Raw genomic sequence first — 8,236 nt, forward strand, 5'->3', positions numbered from 1 at the left:
TGCTTAATTCATCCCTCTCTTTCGCAACGAACAAATAATCACAATCATAAGACAGGACAATATACACATACTTTTACATTCCAGAATCTAGTAGCCAATAATGAATAATAACCAACAACTGTCCATTACGGTATGTAACTTTGGAATACTTTCATTCTGACTGAAACAAAAGAGGAAGGATAAGCAACAGAAAAAGAAAATGGAAGCAGTGAAAACAAGGAACACAACAATCAACATATCACAGCTAATATACTAAAGACCATTGTCCTGCACATAGTAAAAATAGCATTGCTCATGACCGATAATCTATGAATCTCCATAAGACACACGTGCTGACATCACCATCGTAAGTGTCAGAATCAGCAGGTGTCGTTGGTAGGTGATGTGGAACCTGCCGATAGTCCCTTAGGGGAAATTCTCTTGCAGTGGGGGTTCACGGATGATGGTGGAGCTCTCCTCAACACCTCCTTCCACAGCGGCCTGCATTCGGAACCGAGCCCTCGGCGAATACTGACCCTCCAGTCACCACCACACCCTGTTGTTAGAGTTTTCTAGCCTCGGGAAGAAAGGGAAGGAAGCGTGATGGTTTTGTTTTTCACCTATTTATTTTCCATTTACCTGCTTTGTGAAGTTTGAATCACTAAGGTGATGATTAATTGAAGATTTACAGAATACAATAAAAATGCTATAAGAAATATGCCACGATTAAGCTGCAAAACACAGTAATATGCACAGATAGGGTGAACACTCGAATATATTTCAATTTACATGTTTAAAATTGTGAATATCCTACAGACCATACTTAGTATTTAGAATAACATGATTTCCTGGGATATTGTTTTAAAAGCCTTCTTTTATAACCTTATGATCGAAAAGATACTACTATATTTATACAATTAACAAATTACACTACACTGAAATTCAACACAATACAGATACACCAAACAACTCCCAAAGCATACAAAGCATATGTTAAACGATAATCATGGTTAAATCAAAGGTGTTGTTGAACAGATAGATGAAACAATCTAGTCTCTTTAACGCAATATTTCACCTTTAAGTGTATTATTCTCAAACTCTGAATTTAAAAACAAAGTAAAACTAAAATGGTAAATATAATTCTCATTCATGTAATAATGTGATCACATGTTAAACTTAAAGATAATCTTCACAATGTACTTTTTCCTTCATGTAATAAACCATACTTGAGGTTTGAATTTTCAAAATGACACAGTTTCAATAATGGTTCACATCTCGTGTTGAAATAAATTAATAACTTCTAAGATACATGTACGCTAAACAGTATGAGAACAATAAAAACATTTAGTATCATCTTTGCTTGAAGACTTGTTTCGAAAAGGTCTGAATAAATCGTTTACTTTCTTTGGAGCATGAATTCTGAAATGAATTTTTGTCCTTGTTCAGTATAAGTACAAGGGATAGATAACTTAAAAATGTTTGATGAGAATGAATACGGCCAAGGAGAAAATGAACGGGTTGGCATTATTAATTTCTCACATTTATCTTCTCTTTAGCAATATCAATAAACATAGCTCTCTCATATAACTAACCCAAAAAAATATCAAAAACATTTAGGGTCAGCCGATCTTGGTTCCTGTGTTTAGAACCTCAAACTTTTTTCACATGACCCAACTCTATGATGTGAGATTTACATTTACATTCTCAATCACAATTAATTCTGAAAGGTACCATATGTAATCTCAAAATGTAATTACACATCAATGCCCTTTGGGTTGTTCTATCTCATTAATACTCTGACTCTTTTTATTGCAAAGACGTCGAGTAAACTGGCCGTTCCATTCTGGTCTGAAAGGCAAGCAAAAATCATAACTAATGGCTTTTTTTCTATCAAGGCGAAGATGCCTTTTGAGAAGTTGGTGTTGCAACATGTCTGAATGACACCTTGTTATGTCAGCACACTTATGTATCATCACGCACCTATTGAAGTGCATCTTTTGCTTAGAAATAATATACTCAGAAGGAGGAATTAGCTGGAATTATGTAAATAGACAAGGAAGGTAAACTTCCTTAAAATTGTGACCTCAGTAATATACATTAAAAATAGTTTTTCAAATGTTTGAACTCTCAGAAAAGGTTGTTAGATTACAGAATTAAAAACTCAACAATTCTACTGACTGACTGACCCTAAGATCTTCCTATTGGTCCAGATTTTTACACCTCATGGATATCGTCTAATAACATGCCTTTGAACTTAGCTGAACAGAACATGAATCAGTTATTAGAAATAAACTTGCCATGTCCAGCGGATTTCTTAAACAGTCTATGTATTTGGTAATAATACTGAAGAGATAACTCCTTGGACGGTCGATTTGGTCAAATGGCAATTTTTATATTGTTTCATAGATATTCTAGAAAAATTCATTTTAAACTTTTAAGCCATATTAGTCCACCATAGGAATTCAGATAACTTTTGTGAATGGATTATATGTCATTAATTCACTGTAATGAATTATTGCATTAGTCCACTTCATCCCTAAGAACACAAACCCTCGAGCACTCTTTGATTCCCAAGCTATAAGAAAGGCCGGCTGAGTTTTCAAGTTTCACTTAGCAACATTTAGGTATCTAGCATATCAAAGGAGCTTGATTCTAAAAAACATCATAAATGTATTCAGGTTGTCATAAATTAAATGCATGGAACTTAACAAAACCAAAGTTACTGAAATTACCCCCATTGTTTTATGACGGAAAATCAGATCTAAGTTTACCATAATCATGTGAATGTTTGCAAAGCAAACAATGCGTTTTTATCATCAAAACAATAACAAAATTTTATGTGTTATTAAAGTATAATAGTAAGAATATGTATTTTAATGCTATAATGAGATGATATGGTATCCAGGAGTATGTAGTGTGAGGAGGAGTGTGAAGAGGAAAAGATGGGGAAGATCGGCTAGATAAATATATTAATAGAGCACGAGAATTATTACTTCACATTTGCTCACTCCATTCACAAGATAAAAAGGGCATGGACATGACTGTATGACTAGCTTGGGTGAGGAAGAGAGTGGGGTATGGGCTGATACTATCTTGGTGTTGGAGGGAACTTTCCAAACAGTACCAGATATGTTAGTAGATGCTACACAGTAAATCTAACTGGTAATGAAAAGATTGTGGCTAGTATAACTGTGACAAAGCTATGAGCAAAGCAAAGAGACTTTAGTAATATAGACAGGCACAGTACAATTAAGTTGCTATTTAACATTCTATTCTAGGTGGCTTTACAATTAATGTGAAACTATGCCTATTATTTTTTTAGTTCCTGACTCCACACAACAGGAAGTAAAGTCTCGTACATTGCAAGAATCTGCTACGTTTCAATTCAAGATAAGACAATTATTGACTTGCCTAACAAACAGCATATATATGTACATTTTGATTCCATAGAGGCTTTTAATTCTACGTGCTGATATCAAACAAGGGAACATGTTAATTCAGGATCTTACTAAAAAAGCTCTTAAGTCCTAATACACCTGGTATATCAGATTATTTTTCAAAACTACGAATATTTATATAAATCACTAATCATCAAAATGCTAAGCAGGGATTTTCTGGGATTAAACTAGTGAATCATCCAAAAATGCAATTCTATGATCCACTCATACCTATCCAATTATGGTGAATGCTATGTTGTGGAACAGATCAAATAATATGCACGGATAATGGTAGTTTCTATATATAGCAAATGCAATAAAAAAATTAAAAAGCCACTCAACTCTTACCATACAAGCTCTTATCTAGCCAAAAAAGGTAAATTTATACAGAATGAATCTACTATATTGTGTGGTACGTTCCACTACCCTTGGGGCCTGCAAACACTCATTCTGTTTATGACTAAAGTTTCTAAATCTAGCAAAACAAAGGAAAAATATGTAAACATTCTCCTCTCTCTCTCTCTCTGCAGCTCACGCAAACACGCATTCTCTCTCTGGGTCTCTCTCTCGTCACACAACACACACACCACATTCGCTCTCTCTCTCTCTCTCTCTCACACACTCACATTCTCTCCTCTCTGCATCCTCTCTCCATCACACACACACCACATTCTCTCTCTCTACTCTCTCTCTCATCTCTCTCTCTTTCTTTCTCTCTCTCTCTCTCCTCTCTCTCTCATCTCACACACACCACACACCACACCCAACACACACACACACACCACACACCACACACACACACACACCACACACAGACCACACACACCCATACACACACACACACATACACACAACAACACACACCACACACAACAGATGGACAGTATATCACAGTATCAATCATATGTATTAGCAATCCATATTGATTTGATACTTTTGTATTGGTATTTGTATTGGTATTGTCTAAACTATCACAACTGTATCATTTTTATAGTGCCATCGTGGGAACGTTTTTCTCAAATGTATAAAAAAAAAAAGATACCTCAATACACCTGAATATTTACATGACCATTGATATAAGTTATATATTGAATTGCAATTGACCTGTTTCCTCTTTATCTTAATTATTATTTGTTATCACTATTTGTTTATTTAGACATTTCATGTGCGGTAAGAAAGTTTTTGGGAGGTACTAGATTATTTTTTTAATCTATATAATTGACAAAACTAGAAAAAAAAAATGCTTTCAAACCCTGGGGAAGCTGCCACATATAACTAATATATCTTGGCAGAAATTCCACACTTGAATTTCCCTTTCACAATAACAACACGAGGCCGAATATACGAATTCTGCAGACTACTGATGGCACCAATAAAAAGATTTGCTAGTTACTTGAAGACTTGCATCATGGCAATTTATTCTGGAATGCTGAGGAAATTTCATTTATGTTATTGCTGGTCTAACTGAAGTACCAACTGCAGGATTAAGCAAGTATAGACAGTCTAGAATTGTAGCTACTTTAGTTCTCTCGAAATTACCTAGGCATGAGAAAATTATTGAAATATTTTTTTTTTTAACCCCAAATATGTTGTCTAGATTTATTTAAATTTTCAGCAGATATGTATCAACCAGAGACTATCTACACATTTTGAAAAAAGGGAAGATATTTGATAATTGTTATCTATTTTCTTGCTTATTCTTGCTTCATCTGTACGATAAATAAAGATAATGCATCTCATCTTTCTCTCTTTCCCTTCCCCCTGTCTCTGCTCGTCACTCTCACGCCTCTCTCTCTCTCTCTCTCTCTCCCACTCGTCTCATCGTCTCTCTCTCTCTCTCGTCTCTCTCGCGTCTCTCTCTCTTCTCGTCTTCTCTCTTCTCTCTCTCTCTCTCCCTCCTCCTCATTTCTCTCTCATTACTCACTCACTCACGTCTCATCTCTCTCTCTCTCCTCTCGCTCTCTCTCTCTAATTACCTATCTCTCTTTCTCCCACTTGATACACACTTTTCTGTTGAAGTCATTGTTTACAGTGCATCAAATATCAAAATGAGATAGTAATATGTCAATAGGGATATTTTCTTACAAAAAGGTATTGGTGATACTTGTATTGGTATCAGTATTGCTCTATCAGAATCAATTTAGCCAATTTTAGAGTATCAATGTATTGGTTTTGTTTTAGACAATTCTGTATCGATGCCCACCAGTGCACACACACACACACACACACAGACACACACACAAAAAAAAGTCATAATAACATTATCATTAAACGAAAAAAGGAAACTAATCAATAAAACAAATAGAGGAATATGAAACTAAATTTATAATCAGAAAAAGAAAAGAAGGAGATGGAGAAAATGAATTGATGTGATGCTCAGAGCCCTTTGTGATTGATGAAATTCAATCTGCCCTTAAGGAAGCCAATAATATTTTACTGAGGCAGCTTTCCCTGTACAATATAAAGATAACAAAAGTCTCCTGATATCAGCCAAGATGAATGATAAATGATGAACCTTTCATCATCTGACAGCAAGCAACTGAAAGGTGAAAGGTTAAAGAGTTGATCACTATGACCCAAGATGTGGAAAAAAAATAAAAAACAAAAGCAAAAAACATGGCAGTTAAGCTTAAAAAATGGGGCATGACAACATACGTGTAAAATAGCCTCTGCTCCACCGCGCATCTCCAAAGGTGTCTACAGGCAGATGCTGTTGGACATTTGAAGCCTACGGTGTGCTTCTTCTGTAAATGTACCGCATTATGAGTTTACTTCTCTACACATATAAAAGAGAGAGAAAGAAAAATGGGGAACAAATATAAAAAATAAGAGATAACATCAAAATCAAGAAACATGACAAGAGAAAAAAAGGAGTATGCCTCCTAGAATAAAATCTGAACACATCTTTGTGCTTGATTGAGCTATCTGTGTCTCTTAGTGAAACAATACAGTGAATGCAACATCTCCTCTCACACTTTTATAGTAAAAAGTATAGTTATAAGAAAAAAAGATACTAAGATACTCTCCTGTGCATTATGAATTCCTGAGATAAAATCACTGTGTATGGTTCCAGACTTATATTATACAAGGTAATGCCTAGTAGATAAAAACATATATACATACAAGTTACTTCTGTTGCCATAAATGCCAAACACAGATAAACAATATGAGCATCAGAGAAACTACAGACTGGAAAGAAGACAAAGGAGAAGAGAAATAGTCATATCAAAATCATTAGCATTTTACTAAAGCTCTTTTTAATCTAATGATATCAAATTTCAGTCTTTTACGAGAAGTACAAGAAAAAAGGACAGACATCTATGACAAGGTCATATAATCCATATTCACAATCAATTCTGCATGCAGGTGTCTACTCAACTCACCTCACAGCAGATGAACACCATACATGGTACATCTTGACATAGATTTTTCTCATACATCAAATCACTTGCTTTTAAAGAGTAAAGATCGGCATCGCCCTTTATGAGATAATACTGGGAGAGTGAACATATATTTTCATGGCATTCATATGCTTCAGTACAATGGGGAGGCAATATCTGTAGACTCCTGCACACAGAATCAAATCCAGCAGTTGATTATATGAGCAAGGAGGAAAGTCCTCAAAGCCATTGTAAGTGACATGATGCCTTACTCACACAAAAGAGAGAAAAAAGTGTTAACTGTTCAAACCCCAAAGCAACATCATGCATTCTGTCAAAATGACAGACAGATGGGGTCCATCAACTCACCTTCGTTCTAGCATCCTAAGGCACAGCATGCAAAGCACGATGATTCTTGAGTAAAAGGTGAGATACTAAGTCTAAAGTATTCATCAAAAAATTTAAAAATTACTTCAAATACTTGGGCAACTATATATGAAAAAAGAAAAAAGATAGATACAGTTCAACAATAGATATACATTATGCTTTTACTATTTGTTACACAAAAATTGCTATAAAAGATGTCACCAAAGTTAACATACATATACAAGCCCACTAATACCACAGAGATTAAATCATTTGACATATCTCTTTATTCAAAAATTTCAAAATCTATAAAGAGTATAATTGCAAGCATATAAACAAATATTAGCAGTGCAGACACACCTTTACCTAGAAAGACTGATAAAATTACTTGCACTTTCATAACTAAGAAAAAAAAAAAAAAAAAAAAAAAAAAAAAAAAAAAAAAACATTGATATAAACTCACACACATGTGTGACTGTGTGTGTATGTGTATAAACACACACAGAAACTGTATATAAGGAAAGCATCTATATCTACTCTTTGAGTCCCATACAACTATACGCTAAGCAAAGAAAATTTCAAATGACAAGCACTATGGAAAATTCACACTGAAAATAATACACAGGTGGGAGTTTCATGCCTGTATCTGCAAAGTTTACAGAAACTTGCATTGGAAATCCCATGGACACATATCCACCTCAGACACTCACATGTTTACCTTATAAACATAAAAGAAAAGTCTTTCAGGTTATATATATATATATAAAACACAAATAAGAATAAATTAAAACTGATATTTTCTAAGGAAATATGAAGTTTTACCTCTTTAATGGACATTTGCTAAAGTGCAAAAAATAAAAAATAAAACAAAATATGGGAATTTGAAAATTAATTCTTCTAAGTATAATATACTGAATGGTATTAGATGTAATGTAGGTAACCTTATGAGTGCATGAAAATGATAATGTTATAATGGCAATGCTTAGCAATGCTACCCAGACAAATCAGTATGAAACTAGTCTTAGAAAGTCCTAAATATTTTCTTAAAACTGAAAAATGACTGAAATAAAGTTC

The 8,236-nt window shown here is 34.2% G+C and overlaps 1 long non-coding RNA gene across 1 annotated transcript; it reads right to left on the minus strand.

The window, feature by feature from the left end:
• Window positions 1-519: 519 nt before the first annotated feature.
• On the minus strand, window positions 520-7,268 carry LOC119569657. The gene is made up of 3 exons (XR_005228298.1): window positions 7,166-7,268; window positions 6,072-6,160; window positions 520-556 (listed from the first exon to the last, which is right to left on the minus strand). It is a non-coding gene; the product is annotated as an uncharacterized LOC119569657 (long non-coding RNA).
• Between the last annotated feature and the right edge of the window lie 968 nt (window positions 7,269-8,236).

This window comes from Penaeus monodon, unplaced genomic scaffold (assembly GCF_015228065.2).
Source record: "Penaeus monodon isolate SGIC_2016 unplaced genomic scaffold, NSTDA_Pmon_1 PmonScaffold_1762, whole genome shotgun sequence".
NCBI classification, from domain to species: Eukaryota; Metazoa; Arthropoda; class Malacostraca; order Decapoda; family Penaeidae; genus Penaeus; species Penaeus monodon.